This window comes from Nannobrachium achirus, assembly GCF_963921795.1.
Source record: "Nannobrachium achirus genome assembly, chromosome: 11".
In the NCBI taxonomy this organism is placed as follows: domain Eukaryota; kingdom Metazoa; phylum Chordata; class Actinopteri; order Myctophiformes; family Myctophidae; genus Nannobrachium; species Nannobrachium achirus.
The window spans coordinates 38,129,108-38,149,912 of record NC_137820.1 but is presented as its reverse complement, the minus strand read 5'-3'; the positions used below and the strand labels follow the sequence as shown (position 1 = coordinate 38,149,912).

Below are 20,805 nucleotides of genomic sequence, written 5' to 3'. Positions count from 1 at the left end.
ACAACATAAAGACTTTTTAATACCTCTAAAATGACAAATTACACATTGGCCAAATTGTCAAATGTTAGAGGCAGAAATTGTGAAAATAGCAGATCTACATGCCCACAACGCCTCGCAACGCTATTTTGTTCTTTTACTCCACTGCATTTATTTGACAACTTTTGTTACTATAATTACTTAAATGATTATATTATGAAACACACATTAACCACTTTAGCCCTATTTTATACCGTGGCTATTTGTAAATAGCTGATCTACAAGCTCACATCGCATTTTCGATTACATTAATTTTTTACTTTTCGCCTGTGATGTCGTGAGCAAAACAAGGATTATTGATTATAATTGTTTTAATTAAATGATCAGTTGTCGATTCTTTTCATATCAGATTAAATGGGCCAGTTCGATTAACTGTTAACACCCCTAGTTCTGTGCCGCCATCGGTTAGAGCCCCCGGCGGCACACTCTCTCCCTCCCGTTAGCTTTCTGTAATTGATCCAAACATCTTGGCTGAGTGGAGGCTCAATACCAGTCTGATTAATGAACCAGCAGCCTATAAATTACACAGGGAAGGCCATCCCCCCTTCAAGGGAAGGGTGGTTAACCTGAACCATCACCTCGACTTCAACACACATCTGCCTCTTGCCTATATAGCAGTCTTCAACGTTTTCAGGCCAAGGACCCCTTCCTTAGCTGAGGTGGAGATAAAGCAGGGACCCCCTCTACATGTTGTATAAAATTGAGTTTCATCAATTTCATAGATAGATTCATAGACTTGACAGCATTGTCATCAGTCTATGTTGGATATGTGTTAATGTGTTTTTCAGACATAATCGTTGTCTGAAAATCGTTGATGCTTAGTAAATTTGACCATTCACTCTGTACTTGGTCTGCTCTTTTTTAACTCAAATCTATTTGCCAAAAATAGCCGATCTACAAGCTCTCAACGCCTTGCGCTGCAAGGCGTTGAGAGCTTGTAGATCGGCAATTTTGGAGGATTTGGAAGATTTGGAGGACCGCTGTATTAACTCTGAGGACCCCGTAGGGGTCCCAGACCCCCTGTTGGAAGACCCTTGCTATATAGAACATTGACCTTTTTTTGACAGCTTTGGTTTCAAAGGAAAACGTTGTCGTTCCCCCACCGCCCCCCCTTTGTCCTCTAACGTACTGTGAAACTGCCACGCGTAAAGCGGAGCACATGCACATATCAGGAAGCTGACAGGAATCCGTTTGTGCATTTGCAACATGTCTGTCTACGGGGGTGGGGGGGTGGTGGGAGGAAAAACATGCCCTTGAAGCCGGCCAGCCCATGCCCATCCAGCCTGGAGGTCACATGGCGGGTGGGGGTGTGGGGGGGGGGGGGGGCTGCTGTGATTTACCGTGGAGGTTTGTTTGGGTTGTAAAGCATCGACGTGACAGGTGTCTGTTCAAATGCAAGCTGTCAGGGGTGAAACCGCAGCCTAGTATAATGGGATTTGTCCCATCTGATGTTGGCTGATGTTCCCCCCCCCCCATCTCATCGTCAGGGGCGTCGCAAGGGGGGGGGGGGGGGGGGGGCAGGGGGGGAGTGGGACTGAGTTACTAGGGCCCACGGTGGAGGGGTCTGGAATTATTTTATACTTTAGCTATTGAAAAATAGCAGATATACCAGCTCACAGCGCGGCACAGAGTGCCGTGCTGCAAGCTTGTAGATCTGCTATCTTTGAAAAGTCGTGAAAATGTGTGCAAATCTTTTGAATATATGTATTTGTAACTCAAATTTTGCTTCTGGGGGTCCCTGGAACTAAATATTTTGAGATGGGGTTCCGTGGCCAAATACATATCACTTTGGGGGTCCTTCACGTGAAAGAGTTTGAGCACCACTGACATGTAAACCTAGGTTTTTCAAAACACCTCAGAAGAATTTGAAATATTCAAAGACTTGCACAAATTTTCAAGATTTTTCAAAAATAGCAGATCTACAAGCTTGCAGCGCGGTACTTGTGCCGCGCTGTGAGCTTGTATATCTGCTATTTTTCAATAGTTAAAGCACAAAATAATCCAGTGAAGCGTTGTACCCAGAATTTGATGCGACACCCCTGCCCCATCCCATCGTAACGGCTTAGCGTCCATAAGGCAGAGGCAGATGAAGGCTATTAGCTCAAAGGAGAGGTGTTGTGTGTGTGTGTGTGTGTGTGTGTGTGTGTGTGTGTGTGTGTGTGTGTGTGTGTGTGTGTGTGTGTGTGTGTGTGTGTTTTCTCTTCCACGGACTAGAGGGATGAGTTTGTATAATCGGCCCATCCGTCACTTTGGCCCGCGCCGCGACACCGGTATCCATCATGTCAGCTTGTTTTTGGGGTTGTTGGCCAAAGGAAGGGGATTGCTTGGCTGAGCAGAGGGGCAGAGGGCCACGCATGCTGCTCGCTCAGGACAGCTTCCACTTTTCGCTTCCCACTTTAGTGGGTTCACTAAAGCAGGGGTTCCCAAACCTTTTTGTCTCAGGGCACCCCATAAATATTGTTTTAATCCGAGGCACCCCTACATTATAACTTTCACTCCCAGCACCTTTATATATTTATAGCATATCGTCGTTGTCCAAAACCTTTCGATTTCTATTTATCATCTAAAAGATTTACTAAACTAGTGAAAACAGCAGATCTACAAGCACACAACGCCGTTGTGTGCTTGTAGATCGGCTGTTTTCACTAGTTTTGAGCGACGGTCTTGAATGATGAAGCAGGGCAAAAGACGTACACATTTGAAACTTGGAGATACGAGGTTTCTGCCCGACAGTGATGATATTTTAGTGATTATGTTGCGAGGAAAACGTTGAGATAATAATAGCCATTTTGGTTAGAACTGACTGAAAATAACTTTGTACTTATTATACTAAATAATATTTTTTCAAGTGTCCAAATAAATTCCAAATATTATCAAATTATCTCGCGGCACCCCTGGACTGCCGTCGCGGCACCCCAGGGTGCCCCGTCACCCACTTTGAAAACCCCTGCACTAAAGAGAGCAGGGACGTGCAGAGAATGTTAGAGAGGCAGGGGCTGATGTTTCTAAAAGGGCCTTTTGGTGAAAATATTGAAAATAGCAGACCTCCACACTCACAACGCGATTTTCGGTGCTTGATATCACACTGAACTATACTAAGCATATTCAAGTCAACATTGGAGATGTGGCGTAATGGCATGGATTTCTACACCGAAGGCAATTCTTTCAACATAAGATGCTGCATTCAAGTTCAGGAGAGATTGGACAAGGCAATTCTCTTGAATGCTGCCTTCAGGTATGGCATGGAAAGGAAGGCATTTGTATTTCTTTCACCATAGTAAAAACTGCATTCATGATGATCGGCTATTTTCAGCATGCAAATCAGCCTGCTAGACTAGAACAAAAACTTTTCAGATGACCAGAATATGACTAAAACTAAATAAAATCTCATTCAAAAGACGAATGTGCCGTAACAATTAACATTGCCTCTCACAACCACATCCATGTTATCTTCCCTTATATCCCCCTGCTGTAAAGCTCTCCTCACAAAGACAGATGGCACTGTTGTAAAGCGAGTGCGAGCCACTATAGCCTTGCCTTCAACCAGCAGCACCAACCCACTTGATCTTTGCAGATGTTTGCCCCTTTTTCCCCACACACACACGCAACCCTCCCAACAATCCCCCCCATCCATCCATCCCCTCCCTCCCTCCCTAGCTGGCTCTATGTGTGTTTTTCCTCCCCTCTGTATAATGAATGCCCCAGCAGCAGCAGTGCGTTGCACGCATGGCCGCCGCGGGACCCCGGCTCCTGCCAAAAACCATTAGTGTTTACGTCTCTGTCAAAAAAGGACCCCGACGTGTAAGAGCAGTTGTTCACACTCTGCCGGGACGGAGGATGTGTGCTCCGTCGCGTGACGGTGTCGCGCCTGCGTTCGCCCCGAGAAACAGCAGACCTACAAGCTCACGAGGCGTCGCCTCCGCGACGCCTCGTGAGCTTGTAGGTCTGCTGTTTTCTATAAATTATAGGCTTCGGATAAGGATGGTTCCGCGGGGCTGGGACAGCAGCGTGAATGAAGCGGTGACAGTGAGGGAAGGGAGGGAGGGAATGTGTCGCAAAGAATTGCTGATCTACAAGCGCTCAACGTGTCGCGTCGACTCGTGACATGTTGAAAGCCTGTAGATCAGGTTATATTTTAGTGAGCAACAGCCAGGGATAAATCAGGCTTTCATTGTTGCTTTAGGTGATGGAAGACTGGAAGTGGTGCTCCAGCACTGATGATCATGCGGTGAAAGGTCCTTTGATCCGTGTCCACACCCTTTCTCCGCACTCCCCCCCCCCCACCTGCAAACCGCCACTACCCCCACCCGCAACCTCCACCCCCTGCTTTTCATCCCCCCACCCGCTGTGAATCCGTTGTAGCTCCACACAACACAAAAGAGAAAGTACAGATTCTCTTTGTCGCCTAATACGCAACCCCTGGGTGAGAATTAATGCTTTTTTTTTTCGTCCTCCACAATCTGGACTGAAAGGATGGACAGTCCAGGGGAAAGGTGTCATTATATGGGCCGAGGCTTTTTTAAAAGGTTAGGTGATTTGGCATGCTTTCTGAGCGCAGGCATAATGACAGCTTTGAGTAAATACAGCATGTATATCAGGGGTATTCAACTAAATTTTCCAGGGGGCCACACTGACAGAAACCCAAGGGGCCAGGGGCCGCACTAATGTCCCCCCCCCCCCCCCGAGCTATTGTACACTTGAAACAACGGCACGACCACATTTTCACTACATTTTCACAACCACATTTTCATCTAACTACATTGCAAAGCAGAATACTTTTCAAGTAGAATACTTTTCATGATAATGTGTTTAATTTCTGTTCAACAAGTTGACAACTGTAAACATGCTTTCTTGGTAAAACCTAGTGCTAACTACATCACACTAGTGATGGCCAACCTGGCATTGATGTCGACCTTATTGACAGTGCACACACAATTCCTTCTTTGATGCTTTAACGATGCTCAACGAGGATCAGGTGGGTCGCAGCAGACACACACACTCCACTCTGCTGCAGTGCTCTGACTGGAGTCACTTCACTTGAATATGATGGAATATGATTAGGGATTACTGTGATTATGCTTTTTTTTATTCTTTTTTTTTATTGTTCCAGGGGCCACAAGGAAGGTCCCCGCAGCTGCATTTGGCCCGCGGGCCGCCAGTTGAATACCCATGCTGTATATGATGGTACCCCTGAGAGAGACTTTTCAGTGGAGAGAAAGAGACGGAGCACTTTGCGTGAGAGAGGTTTCCGTTACCGCGAGGTCATTTCAGTCCAGCATTTTCATTAGCGCATATCTTTGTTTTGTTTTGACTTTTTATTTTTCAATTGCAGTTTAGTTTTAATTATAATTTTTTGTGTCTGTGTGTTACTATTTTTTTAAAGGCTTGGTTTCAGTTCAGCTTTAATAGTTTTGACATTTGTTTTAGTTTGATTGCGATGTGGCGGAGAAAGCAGAGAGTCACATTCAGAATATGGCACAACCAATGTTTTTTTGAGGCTGTGCCAGATTCTGTTTGCCAGATTCTGGCACAGCCAAAATACTAGGCTTATGTAAGAAATTGGCATGAAAAGACATGAAATGAAGGTCATTATTTTCTCTCTTTTTAGTTTGTTTCAGTTAGTTTTGTAAGCACAACAACAATAGTTTCAGTTAGTTCAAGTCTTGTTTAAAATCTTTTTGTGTGCGTGTGTGTGTGCGCGTGTGTGTGTGTGTGTGTGTGTGTGTGTGTGTGTGTGTGTGTGTGTGTGTGTGTGTGTGTGTGTGTGTGTCAAGGGTGGGGGAAGGGCATACAGTCTGTCCCCCATTGGTCCCTCTGACCTCACAGCGTATGCTCCCGCCGCCCTCATTGATATGCTTCCATTCTGCCTGACCTTTCAGACCCGCGCTGAGCGTGATTTAATTACAGCTAGCGGTGTACGTCCACGCAACTCAGATAAACTAAGCCGTTCCTTATCCAGCCGCGACAGCAACGGCCCCTGTGCAAACCATCGTCGGTAGGCGGGGTAAACATCATGTTCCATTTCCCAGATATTGTTTCCACGATTAGTCATGGAGAAATTGATTCCTTCTTCGGCGGCGTTATCTCTGGACTCGGAGAGATCGCCCAGGGCTATATCCATATCGCAGAAACCTTGTATCTCCATATTTCAACCGGTTAGGTTTGAATTATCTCGTTCCATACGGTACTTCCTCGTACAAGAATGGCGAGCAACGGTAGTGTAACTAAATACATTTACTCAAGTATTGTACTTAAGTGCCATTTTGATGTATTAATATTACTTTACTGGAGTATTTCAAAATTTAAAGGAGTAGTTCACCCCCAAAATGTCTTTTTTTCTATTGATTACTCATACCATGGAGACAGAGAGTACGTAAGACAAAAAATTGATTATAGTAAATTTATCCCCATTGATTATGAAAGTGGACCCAAATGCATGGGCCTGGATGGGGACCCAAATGCATTTGGGTGAGAATCAATGGGGATATATTTACTTGACCCTTGACCCTAAAATTACCCCCATTGATTCTGACCCAAATGCATTTGGGTCCGCATCCAGGGGCTTATTTGGGTCCCCATCCAGGCACATGCATTTGGTCCCCCTTCCAGAATCAATGGCGGTAAACTTACTATAATCAATTTTTTTGTCTTAGGAATGCGAGAAATACAAAAAAACATTATTGAACTCAAGTCTCCATGGCATAACTAATCAATAGAAAAAAATGTCATTTTGGGGGCAAACTACTCCTTTAAATACTTTTACTTCACTACATCTCAGAGGCAAATATTGTACGTTTTACTCAACTACACAATTATTTGAAAACTCTACTTAATTGTTACTTTGTAGATTTGAATTATTATTACAACATACCCCGAGCGCCTACGGCGTCCCCGGCGGGAATCGAACCCAGGACCTTATAGCTGTGAAGCGACGGCACTACCGACTGCAGGCGCCACCATGCCCCCTCACAGAGAACATTTCTATACTGCAGTATGAATACTTTAACTTAAAGGCCCGCTGACGCGCCCCGAAATTATAATAGTATGATACAGTAGGTCACGTGGTCTCTCTGAAAACGCTCTGAAATAGTCTGAAACTCATGTCACAGTGTAATCTGCCCCTTGCTTCCCAACAACAGCTGACCAGTACAGTAAGTAGTCCAGTCAATTAATTTGATTGGCTTATAATTGAGCATTCTCACAATGACATCATAAACATATTAACTAATATTTTAAGATTACTTTTTAACCCATTTAGGCCTAACCTATAGTTAGGACTAATCAGAAATTAGCCTACAAAAACAAATATGTTGCTACATACTGTACATGTACTGTAAGCCCCTCCCATACACTAAAATGTGTACCCGGCCTGAAATTAAAGTGACCCCTTTAGATGACAGTCCTACTTTAAGTAAAACAATTGAGTAGTAATTGAGTACTTCTTCCACCATTGCTGAAAGGTAAAGTCTTTGTGGACATACGTGGTTTCTCCCCCCACAGCGTCGATATAACCGCACACGTCGTATCAGTGACAAGTGATGCCCAGAGCCAATATTGATACAACCCAGCCCCGGGTCAACAGCTGTATCTGCCAGCTTCCAACCGGGCTTATCGTCTATCTAGGCGGTGGGGAGAATGCGGGCCCCTCCATTGTGGCTCCCCTGGGGATGGGAGGTAATCCACACTTGTTACCACAGTCCCTCACACACATCTGGGCCTATTTGCATTTTAATGCAACTGTCAGATTAAGGACGTCTGTTTGCGTTGAACCCGGAGGAGTGTGACGACCGCCCGCCCGGGGAGTTTGACGGCGGCAGTGCCGGCCTCTCGCTGTCGACGTTCTGTCACACAACCGGCAAATCCCCATCATCCTCCCAACGACGTCTTGCGGTTGCCATTATGGAACCCGGCAGAAATCAGCCCCCCCCCCCCCCCTAATTAGATGGTGTTATTTAATTAAGACGTGGCACACACATTAATCATGGCTAATTTAGGAGAGAGGTGGTTGGTAGTGTATGTTAAGTGGGGAGATGGGGCTGCGTTTGGCATTCAGGGAAGCACGTAGCGGAGCTGTGCTGGGATAAGGGGGCCAGTGACGCCCCGGTGCAGGCAGGACGAAGGACGCCTCTTTTGTCCTTTTCATCCTGTACGGCAGTGGTCCTCAACCTGTGAGTCGGGACCACCAGGGGGGTCCCCAAATTATTTTTGGAGGTCCCCAGATGATTAACTTAATGTGGAACATTGTTTTCTCGCTCAACAGTAAACAACCCGACAAAATGTTTTCTAAAGTGACAATTTAAGGACTTTTACCTCTAGAGGCAGAAATTGTGAAAATAGCAGATCTACATGCTCACAACACTTTGCATTGCGAGGCGTGGTGAGCATGTAGACCGGCTATTTTCACAATAGAACTGTGTTATACAAAATGTAATTCCTCAACTCCTAGTGCTCGTCAGGGTGGGGGATCCCCAGTTAAAATATGATTATTTTGGGGGTCGCAGCCTGAAAAGGTTGAGGACCACTGCTGTACGGGAGGACAGGAAGGAGGGATGCTGTGATAGAGCAGTGGTTCTCAACCTGTGGGTCGGGTCCCTAGGTGACAGTGAAGTGGCAATTTAAGGACTTTTAATATTCTACGTTTTGGGTCTGAGAGAATAAATCTCATCAAATGGTCGTCCGTGGCTCAAATGCCGAATAAACAATGGACTTGGACATGAAAAGGTTGTAAACCACTGCATTTGATGTACCACCTTGTGTTGTCCTTGCTTATTGTAAATCGCTCTGGATTAAGAGCGTCTGCCAAATGCCTAAATTGTAATGTTGTAAAACTGTAAATTGAGAACGAGCCAAAGGGAGAGTGGTATGATGATGATGAGGGAGTGTCCTATAGAGAGGACAGGGTGGGAGTCAGGGAAGAAACAGTGTGGCCGTTCTTTATGTATGAATTCACACGCGGCACTGATCTGGATTACAGCGCCATACATAAGAGCATTGTCTCTCCTTACCACAATCCCCCTGTAGAGCCAAAAGGCATTCTGGTCCTTTTCAGCCGCCTGGCTTGTCTCTTTGGCACTGAGCTGTTGTAATGCTTGTGGATTTAAAAAGAGCACAATAAGTGGTATGTTGTGGTATTTAGGTTCCCCCCTGTTGTGCGCAGCCGGAGAGGGGATTCCCTGCTGCCTCTTAGCTGGGCCTATCTATCCATGACCAGAGGACTCTGCAATCTGCCACATAACGCAGTGATTTCACGGTGCTCTGAATGAGCACCGTGAATGAGTTGTTATTTTTTGTTTTCACTTTTGCTAAAGTGTCATTTGAATAGTGATAAATGGAGACATGGAGTCATACCTCCTTTAAAACCGCTCAGAAAAGTCACTTACAGGTGGCTGCAACTCGAAACTGGTCCAAAACAAAGGCAAAGCCTATACTTGCCTCCCCCTGACCTTTTTACTGTAAATACCATTTTCTATTTTTAATTTTGTTGTCCGACTTATGATGATATTTTTTTCACTTAGTACTGTGTTTTATTAGTCTGTCATTTAATGTTGTATGAGTATGAGTTGTAAAAAGGGACCACAATTTAAACAAGCCCAAAAGCTTTCTTCTCTCTAGGAAAATCTAGGAAAAAGGACGTTAACCCATAAAAGTTATGCCTATAACACAAACCTCACACTAGTAATCTAACATGTTGTCAGACTATCGGGACGCCAGAATAATGGGCCTCGTGTTGGCTTGGTTGCATGCTGAAAATAGCCGATCTACAAGCTGATCTCAACGTGCCGCAGCGCAACGCTGTGTAAGCTTGTAGATCTAATATTTTCAGAGTGCAACCAAGCACGCACACCAAGAACGCTTTCCCCACATTAACAGAAAACAGAAAAGACACTAGCTCAGAGCCCTGAGGGACTCCGGGCCAAACATGATGGTTAATCAATCACCTCCAAAATGTATGCTGAATAAGATGAACATTATCGTGACTTATCATTTTTGTTTCTAAGTCTCTCTCTTTCTGGCCCTTTTTCTCTCGGCTCACCTTGTCTTCACTGTTTTCAAGTAGGACAAGTATGTGTGTGTGCTCTGGCTTCCCCCTCACAGGTCAGCGCAAAGGCAGCGGCAATTGTAAACAGCAAACGGCGTCACCTTGACAACTGTGTTGCTAGTCTCCCCTGGGAGTCACGGAGGCAGGGGGCATGCATGTACGTGCACACATTAGCGTGTCTATTTTGATATTCCTGTTGTGTATGTATTTTTATTTATGTGTAGGCAGGGTGCAGGGAAGGGAGGTGGATTGTGTTTTTGTGTGTGTGTGTGTGTGTGTGTGTGTGTGTGTGTGTGTGTGTGTGTGTGTGTGTGTGTGTGTGTGTGTGTGTGTGTGCGCAGAGTGTGTGTGTGACTGTGTGTGTGTGTGTGTGTGTGTGTGTGTGTGTGTGTGTGTGTGTGTGTGTGTGTGTGTGTGGGTGTGTGTGTGCGTGCATGCGTGTGTCTGTGTGAGTCTGTGTGTGTACTTGTTGCAGTGGTGGAAGAAATATCTGTTACAAGTAAAAGGCATGGGTCCATTTTCTTGCTTGAGTAAAAGTACAAAAGCATTGCCATCAAATGTTGAGGGTTGAGGGTTAGAGTTAAGCTGGTTGCACACTGCTGCGTTTTTTTCCGTTGAGTTTTGGAAATCTGAAATCTGCAAAAAAAAAAATTTCAGGCAAAAGAGAGAGAGAGAGAGAGAGAGAGAGAGAGAGAGATAGAGAGAGAGAGAGAGAGAGAGAGAGAGAGAGAGAGAGAGAGACCCAGTGGCAACAGTTGCGAAAATAAAAAAAAATCTCGGCCCGAAAATAAACGGCAGTGTGCAAACGTGATTGACATTCTAATTGTCTGAGTGGCTGCACTTCCATAGAGGTTAGGGTAAGAGTTAGGACATAACGTGAGGTTGATTTTTTTTATTTACGTGCTCCGAAATTCGCTCAGATATTCGGCCGAAAAAACGGCCGAATATCTGCCATTCATTAAATTGACATCCTAAAATTGTTACGTCCTCACAAGCATAGTATACAAACACGTTTGTGTGCGAGCGAGTCAATTTTCTGTTCATTCTCTCCACCTCGATTCATTATATTTCCCATCAGGCGATTAATGTGTTGGGTATTTGAAAAGCATTGTCTTGAAGCATAGCGCCACGCGCGCCGGCTTGCATCATTTTGATTGCTGTTGTTCCTCAGCCAATTTTCCATTACAAAGCTGATTAGTAAAAAAACTATTTTGGGCATTTATAAATACCACACAGTGCAGAGCAAATTCAGTCTTCAAGAATACTAAACACTTCTTTTTTAATCAGCATTCCTACCATTTTAATATTTCAGCGAGCAATAATTTTTATGACCTCTCTCGAATGATGGTGTGTGTGTGAATGTACGAGTCTGTGTGTGTGAATGTACGAGTCTGTGCGTGTGTGTGTGTGTGTGTGTGTGTGCGTGCGTGCGTGCGTGCGTGCGTGCGTGCGTGCGCGTGCATTCATGCGTGCGTGAGTGAGCGTGCGTAATAAATCGTGTGCACACGCGCGTGTGCATGCGCCACTGTGCATGTGTCTTGTGTTATGTAGCTGTTTATGCGTGACAATGAAAATGGACAGGCGGATTTATGTGGTGTTTGGAGAAGGAGACTTCATTTTGAAGCCCATTGTTATAATGGAAAACTAATGGTGTGGGAGCTGCCTGATGCAGTACGGTCTGGGACTGCTAGAGTCTGTCTGTCCCACTCATCAGCCAGGGAACGGATAAGGGCTCAACAACTCAGTCAAAATGGGGGAAAGTAGGTACATTTACCCAAGTATTATATCAGTGGTTCTCAACCTTTTCAGGCCTTGACCCCCAAAATAATCATATTTTAACTGGGGACGCCCCACCCTGACGAGCACTAAGAGTTGAGGAATTACATTTTGTATAACACGGTTCTTTTGTGAAAATATCAGATCTACATGTAGATTTTCAAATTTCTGCCTGTAATATTTGGCATTTTAGAGGTATTGAAATGCCCTTAAATTGTCACTTTAAATGTGCAGATACTCTCTATACACTTAAACTTTATGTTGGTTTGTTTACTGTTGAGTGAGAAAACAATGTTGCACATTAAGTGAATCATCTGGGGACCCCCCAAAATAATTTGGGGACCCCCCTGGGAGACCCGACCCACAGGTTGAGAACCACTGTATTATATTATTGCGACCATAGGTCGCAAGTTTACTATGAAAACCGGCACATCTTGTCACGTATCTCTGGCTGTACGTCACACCCGACACGGTGGTTCTATGGGTTTGTCTGTGATTCTATGGGTTTGTCTGTGGTTCTATGGGTTTGTCTGTGGTTCTATGGGTTTGTCTGTGGTTCTATGGGTTTGTCACTCTGACATCATGCTCTGATGTCACTGTGATGTTAGGGGAACCACTCTTAACAGAATGGGTTTGCCGCTCTGACATCACGCTCTGGCTTGATGTCCCTTTAATGCCCATATATGGAGATCGCTGATGTCATCACGAGTCACACTTGCAAATGAATTACGTCCTTGTCCGCTTTTATGCCCATATATGGAGATCCCTGTCCCAATGTCATCAATATTTAGGGCATCTGGTAATGCCCATATATTTGGTAATGCCCATATATCACATTGTTGACTATCATGCAGGCCGGGGTCTCCATATATGGGTGACTGGTCCGATATACATCACTACTTTTACTTTACTAGAGTATTTTCTTATATATACTTGTCATGTCAGATCCTGTGTCTAGGTGAGAGATGACCTTCGACACAATGTCTCAATAGAAGAGCAGGAAGACAAAATACAACCACCCCAATTCTATAAGTTATATTGTATTAGTATCCACAAGTTTCCAACATCCCATAGTGCATTGCGCAGAAGTTGGACGGAGCTTCCGGCGCCGCAGCCGTCATCTGCGACGCAACGCGAGCTTGTATGTCTGCTGTTAACCGGAAGTGTGGTGCAAAAAGTTCTCCAGTAAATTCTCGCGGAAACAGGTGGATACAGATTGGACAAAGTTTCATAGTGGCGCTTTAAGTTACTTTGTAGGTTTAAATAATTTGTACAGAACAACAGATAAGCCCTATTTCTTTACACAGTCTATTACAAAAATAACCGTTCTGCAAGGCGTTGTGAGCTTGTACATTGACTAATTTGTAAAATGAATAAAATAAAACTTGTAATATTACTTTTGTCAGTTTAAGTATGTTGGTGTCTGGTACTCAATTACAAATGCAGGACTTTTACTTGTAAACAAAGTATTTCTATGAGGTATTGCTTCTTTTACTTCAGTAAACAATCGGGAGTACTTCTTCCACTACTGAACACGTGGGTTATTGTTTCTGTGCCAGCCAGGGCCAATTGGAATTGAGATAGAGGTTTTTTTAGTAGCCTGGGGGAGATGGTATAGTGATAGCAGAGTGGGCTCATGGTGACAGCTTTATGCCCTGTGGTAACTACCGCTGCTCAGCGCCATGTACTGTAACTACGTTGTTAGGCTGTGTAGGGGCTGGAGGGGACACAGCCAATGCATAGCAATGCGTATGGAGGCGGACCAAGAAGAATATAATGAAACTGGCCTCTACAGGGCACGAAAGGTCGTTCCGCCGACCATGCCACCACTAAATCACTAGCCGCCTTAAACGGGGCAAACAAACGATAAAAGCGGGAGTGTGAGATGGAATGGTGTGGAGTGGACAGGTCACAAGATGACAAGGTGTGAGGGACTGGGATGGGATGGGGGATAATATTGGCAGAATACCTCGATATATCGAATATGTGTTTTCAGAAGATAATTACATACTGTGATAACAGGGCTGCATGATATTAAGAAAAACATGCAATATATATGTGATGACGTTGTTGATGATATAACTTGAATCAGTTGATGATATAACTTTGAAGTATATAGTTTTAAGATATCACATATCATGATCCATAGAACACAGAACAATCAACCAGTAGTAACAGCTGATCAAATAAAATTGTGCTTTAAGTCGTTTTAAAAATGGATGACTGGGCCTCGTGAAAGTGCTTGATTCGTATAGCAACGTGTGACATTGCAAAAAAAAGTTGTAATTGGCAATTTCATGCTAGTGTGTGTGATTGGATCGAAAGGTCAAGTACAGACCAGAGGATGGTTCTCGCTTCAGATTGATGTAAACGTCTATTGCAGCGTGGGATTCTGGAGCATCAGGGCCCACTTGAGAGTGGGCCCTGAGTCCCAGTGGGACTGAGTTACTAGGGCCCTAGGTGGAGGGGCCTTAATTATTGTATACTTTAGCTATTGGAAAAATAGCAGATCTACAAGCTCACAGTGCGGCACCGAGTGCCCCGCTGTGAGCTTGTAGATCTGCTATTTTTGAAAAATCATGAAAATGTGTGCAAATCTTTGAATATATGTATTTTTTAAGCGAACATTTGTAACTCAAGTTTTGCTTCTGGGGGGTCCCTGGAACTAAATATTTTGAGATGGGGGGTCTGTGGCCAAATACATATAATTTTGGGGGTCCTTCACAAAAATGTTTCAGCACCATGCACTGACAGAAACACATAGGCTTTTCCAAAAACCTAGAAGGATTTGAAATATTCAAAGACTTGCACAAATTTTCAAGATTTTTGAAGCGGTGACTAGCCGCTTCCAATATATGGTCATGTCTGTCCTATGCCATTGCCTTGTCCTCACTCACTCACTCACTCACTCACTCACCGTCCAGTACGAACAGGATCTGCGCAGAGAGAGAGAGAGAGAGAGAGAGAGAGAGAGAGAGAGAGAGAGAGAGAGAGAGACAGACAGCCAGACAGAGCAAGCGATGCTGATTTCTAAACCGAAAGTGAAATTTACAAACCGCATGGAGAAAACAGAGAGAGAGAGAGAGAGAGAGCCAGACAGAGCAAGCGATGCTGATTTCTAAACCGAAAGTGAAACTTACAAACCGCACAGAGAAAACAGAGAGAGAGAGAGAGAGTCCACGCATGCACTGTCGTGCTATAGGCTGTTGTGTGATCAGTGCCGTTATCACACAAAATGAGCTGCATGCCCCTATAAATCACGTGTGCAACTGTGCAAGAAATAAAAGTGTAAATCCATTGATAGAAGACAGTGCTTCTGCTTGCCTACACTGTAAAAAAACATGCCTTCACTTTCTGACCACCGCAAAAAAACGGGACATTGGATTGAGTATACTGTAAAAAAAAAAATTGACAATTTTTCCTTTTTTGTGGAAGTAAATAAATAGCCCACAAATAAAATAAACATGTAGCTGTTAATATTATCGGCTCATTAGGCTATATGCAGACAAATACATTTACTGCGCACAGCATTTAGCTTGTCAGAGTGGTCTTGTTGGAGCGCCTCAGTCCGGCAGCATAGTTCATGTGCAACTTCTTCAAGAGAGATTGAGTGATTGATTGAAGACTTTATTAGAAGTTTGCATAGGAAAAAGTAATGTTTCATGACAGTACAATTCACTGGTACAAGGTCAACTAAAAGGATCCTAGTAATCTTTTCTGCTGATTTACACAGGAATCCTTTATGTATCTCATATAACATTGAATGACAGACGGATAGAACTCATTAATCAACTCTGGCTGTCTCAATACACTGCACTCCTCCAGTGGCTGCTCCTTATATCATGATGCTCCTACATATTCTCATACTCGCACCAGTTAGTTACTTTCTCCATAACGCACACTCTGCACATATTTTGGAGCAGATATCTTCAAATGGGTAATATAGAACTAGAGAACACAGAAATTATAGATCTAGAACACATAGAATGAATAGATCTAGAACACTAAATTCATAGATCTAGAACACATAGAATAAAAAACAGATCTGGAACTGCTCAAATTCACCGCTTCACTTCGAACCAAGGTTTGATTTTTCAAAAATAGCAGGTCTACAAGCTCGCAGCGCGGCACTCGGTGCCGCGCTGTGAGCTTGTATATCTGCTATTTTTCAATAGTTAAAGCACAAAATGTGAGTGCATCCTTGTACCCAGGGCCCAGAATTTGGTGCGACAGCCCTGGGTCTACCCATCTGACCACTTTGTCTCCCGGCCCACACAGGTTTGGGAATCGCTGTTCTATTGCACACAAACAACAACAGAAACGATAGCACATCTGCATTGTTTTGTTTTGAGCGGTGAACACCGGCTCCAATGTTTGACTGAGTGTGTAACTGTGTATATAAGATATGTAGCATGTGTAACTATGTATGAGTATGAGCTGCAATACCGCTGGATGGCAGGCCTGGGTGACCAGGTGGCGCTGTTGAGCAGCCGAGACACACACACACACGCAGAAATGCACATACACAGAGACATGCACACGCACACGTGCACATCCGCGCGCGCGCGCGCACACACACACACACACACACACACACACACACACACACACACACACACACACACACACACACACACACACACACACACACACACACACACACACACACACACATAGCTTAATGAAATGAACTGCTCAAATGCACCTCTCACTTCAAACTGGGTTTGATTTTTCCATTTAATTCAGCACAGCAGTGGTGTAAAGTAACTAAGTACGTTTACTTGAATACTGTACTTAAGTAAACATTTTAGGCACTTTTACTTTTTTGGAGTATTTCTGATCTTCAATACTTTTACTTCTACTCCACTACATATCAGAGGAAAACTATTGTACTTTTACTCAAATACAATTTGAGTTACTAGTTACAGATTTGCAGATTTGGATTATTATTACAAAACATACATTAACCTCTTATATAGCCCTAAGCTATATACATTTCGACCATTTGAAAATAGCTGATGATTGTAGATCTGCTATTTTCAAAAGATTTGTATACATTTTACACATTTGAAAACTTGTGAAATGATGCATGATGAGTACTTTCTACTTTTGGCACTTTAAGTGCATTTTAATACCAATACTTTTGTACTTTTACTCAAGTACATTTTGAATTGTGGCCTTTTACTTGTAACAGAGTGTTTCTACATGGCAGTATTGATACTTTTACTCAAGTAAGAAATGTGCTAAAAAAAAGTTCTTCCACCACTGTAATTCAGTTGTCTACACATGAAGGTTTTGATCACAAATCTCATAGAACATACGTTAACATCAACCCGATGTGACATCCAAGCTAAAAAAAGAAAAAAAAAAGAAGCCCAACCTAATTTCATTCCATGAATTTGACAGAACAAGACTTTGAAGGTCATTTGAAAGAGAGCGGCCTTGAATTCTTTATGACTGTCCGCGCGTGCAGACCCTGATAACGCTCTCTCTACGGAGGGTTGTCCGAGCCGGCTGGCACGGCTGCATGGCTGCATGGCGCTGCTGGCGCGCTCGCCGTGCTGTGATGCGGAGTGGCCGCGGCGGAGCAGGGCTCAGCAGCGCTCGAGACACAGGAGGAGCCATTTTGGGCCAGATTATTCATGGTGCTACTGTACTGTACCGGGGCGGCGTTGCTTGCACCATGCATCTGGATTCTCTCATTAGGTCATCACAGCTCCAAAGGCCATTACATTTTCAAGCCAGCATGAATAAGTCACAGTGCTGCCTCTGATCACGCAGAGCAAAGAGTCCCCAAACTCATCATAGTTGCTCTGCAGAGAAAAAAAGGCAAAAACAAAAACTCCATCCCTTTTAAAACAGAAAATATTTGCCCAATTAGACATGTCTGTAGTCAGGGGATATTAATAAAACCTAGGAATAAATTGCAAGCATTTGTTTTGCACGAAAAACATTCCTTGGGCTAAAAATGGACCTGACAAAACTGTGAAAAGTGATGACTCATCACTAAACCATCGTTTTGGGGGGCCGTTTTTAGCCCAAGGAATGTTTTTTGTGCAAAACAAATGCTTGCAATGGATTCAGAATAATTAAAAACACCTAGTTAGACCCCTCACATCGCACTTAAAGCTGATTTTTTTTGGGAGTCATTTTGTCCTTTATAGTATAGTGTATAGTAAGTGAATGAGACCGAAAATTACCCTAGTTGTCAAAGATTTTCCTAAGTTGAATTTCAATCTTTGTTATGTATGTTACTAGACACCTTTACGAACACATTGGTGAAGAAATTGTTTGGTAAGGAATTTATTTCCAGCTTTGACAGGTATTCTGATAACTATTCCATGACTACTGGAGGTATGGGTTGAAATTGGTGGCTGGGATTTCGTTGCTGTCGGGCAGAAACCTGGTATCTCCACGTTTCAACTTTTTAATTTTCTTCCATAAATGAATGCCCTACTTTGTCGCGCAACAGTGCCACGCAAAAGTGCCGAAAGTAGCCGTTCTACTCGCGCCAAATTGGCGAGCTTGTAGATTAGCTACAGTATTTTCACTACACCTACTGTAGGTGATATTCCTCCATTCTGAGTGAAACATTTTATGCACACATAAAAAATGTTACTACGGTTGCCTTCTTTTATCTCAGAAACATCGCTAGAATTAGAGCAGGGGTCTTCAACAGGGGGTCCGGGACCCCTAGGGGGTCCTCAGAGTTACTACAGGGGGTCCTCCAAATCTTTGTGTGATAGGAACTTTTTTTTCCTCCTTTTTCATATTAACTCATTCTGTGCCGATCCCGAACTAGTTCGGCTTTATTTCAATCCAATACAATTTTTTTTTTATTAATTCACTTACCCCGAGCTGCTTGTAGAGTCGTGGGTGGTCCTGGCTCGCTAGCCGCTAGCCAGCTAGCCATTCTACTCTGTCCGACGATATATTCCATTAAAAATGGTTTAAAATACATTTTTGAGCTCCCCAATGTTCACCCGATGTTCGGCGCCGCTTCCGATGAGTACACGAGTGTGCCGATCCCGAAGTAGTCCGGCTTTTTTTAATTAAATGAATAAAATAATAAGAGGCCTTCTGAAGCCTGGCCTGATTTTTCTAGCTACTAGCCGAAAGCTAGCAACCTCCCGGCCGGCCGTCATTTGCGAACGCAATCGCCAATCTCTGCCTAATCCAATGAAAGACCACATCTTTGAAGGCTTATATCTCTGGATTGTGTCTTTAGGGAAGCGAGGTTTATTTACGGCGAAATCGCCCAAAAATGATCTTTTAGATGACAAAATGGGAATAGCCATTCTGTTAGCATTATCATCCGGGACATTTCCATGACGTGCATGAACGTGCACACGTGAGGTCCTGGAAGGTGAGGTCCTGGAAGCTAAAGCGCTCGCCTATGAGAGAATCTATGAAAAGGTTGTGGGGGCCGGGTCCCTGCTTCATCTATCTCTCAACTAAGGGGTCCTTGGCCTGAAAACGTTGAAGAATTACAGCCTTTCTGTCAGGGAGGATGCAAAAAAACTTGAAACCCCGCGTTCGTCTTCTCGCGGCTCGACTAACTGTAATGCACTTTTTTCTGGCTTTCCTAAAAAAAGCACTGACAGGCTACAACTTGTTCAGAATGCGGCAGCCAGAGTTTTAACAAAAAAACAAGATGAGAGAACACATTCATTCCAGATTTAGCATCTTTGAGCAACAAGATCTTGTGACAAATTATAAATATATACTGTACATTGGATCCATTGGGAACACAGGTTCTTTTTTTCCCCTCCTATTTCCTGAAAAGTAACCGTTTTGGACATACAAGGTTTCGGGCCAGCTACAGCGACGATTTAAAGGCGAGCGTGTCGTGCCAGACAGCATTTTTCTCCACAAGTATCGATTAGAGTTTCTTTTTTTCTTTTTTCTTTTTCTTTTGCTGCGGGTAAACGACTCCCAGCGGGAATCTCCTTGGTAACTGGAGCCGCTGCCAAGTCACTGAATGTCTAACTGACTTAATGCACGTATAAATCGTCCATTCCAATCAAGGCCATTTTTATTTGCGGTGCTCAGAGTCGAGGCAATAAGTCACCTTGCGCTACCTCCACGCTTTCGTTAATGAAAGCCCTGTCAGAAGATGTTTAATGAACACTGCTTTGATGATGTATGATTTATATAATGTCCTCTGTCTCCACTATAAGAGCTGGTATACACAATTCCAGGACCCAGTTAGGGCTGGCCGGCCGGGCAATTAACTGGAAATACTGTATGTCGAAACCGATATTTAGAACCAATAAACTACAGAATAATTGAAAAGCTAGTTAAAGGCCCGCTGACACGCCCCGAAATTATAATAGTAAGATACAGTAGGTCACGTGGTCTCTCTGAAAACGGTCTGAAATAGTCTGAAACTTATGTCACAGTGTAATCTGCCCCTCGCTCCCCAACAACAGCTGACCAGTACAGTAAGTAGTCCAAGTGCAGTCAATTAATTTGATTGGCTTATAATTGCACATTCCCACAATGACATCATAAAAATATTAACTCATATTTTAAGATGACTTTTTAAACTGACTTTTTAGGTGACAGTAACCCTTAAAAAAAAGAAAAAAAGTATATTGTCAGTATATATACACTGTATATTGTTGTATATCTTTTTTAATAATCTTTCATTAGAGTCGTAATAGAGGCACTAGTTTGAAATAATCCCGATATTGATTTGAAGTCATATCGCCCCAGTCCTAGCGCACACACGCTGGAAAACAGTTGGCGTTTAGTGCGGTTACGTTGCTTTTAACTCATCACGTGTGTGTTCTAGATTGTCTTCGAATAAATATATTATGTTTCCTCTGTTGTGAACTAATAAGCCAATGTAAAAAACATGAGGATCCATTAGCATGAATTAAAGATGAACACCTATATTATTACTGCAGGGATAAGTTAACCAACGATAATGGCATCATCCTCTGCTGGTT

The 20,805-nt window shown here is 43.5% G+C and overlaps 1 protein-coding gene across 1 annotated transcript in view; it reads left to right on the top strand.

The window, feature by feature from the left end:
• Nucleotides 1–20,805, top strand: part of tmem117 (transmembrane protein 117) — a gene marked incomplete at both ends in the record, with an annotated part of 120,875 nt that overhangs the window by 54,712 nt on the left and 45,358 nt on the right. The gene's annotated exons all lie outside the window — the stretch shown is intronic.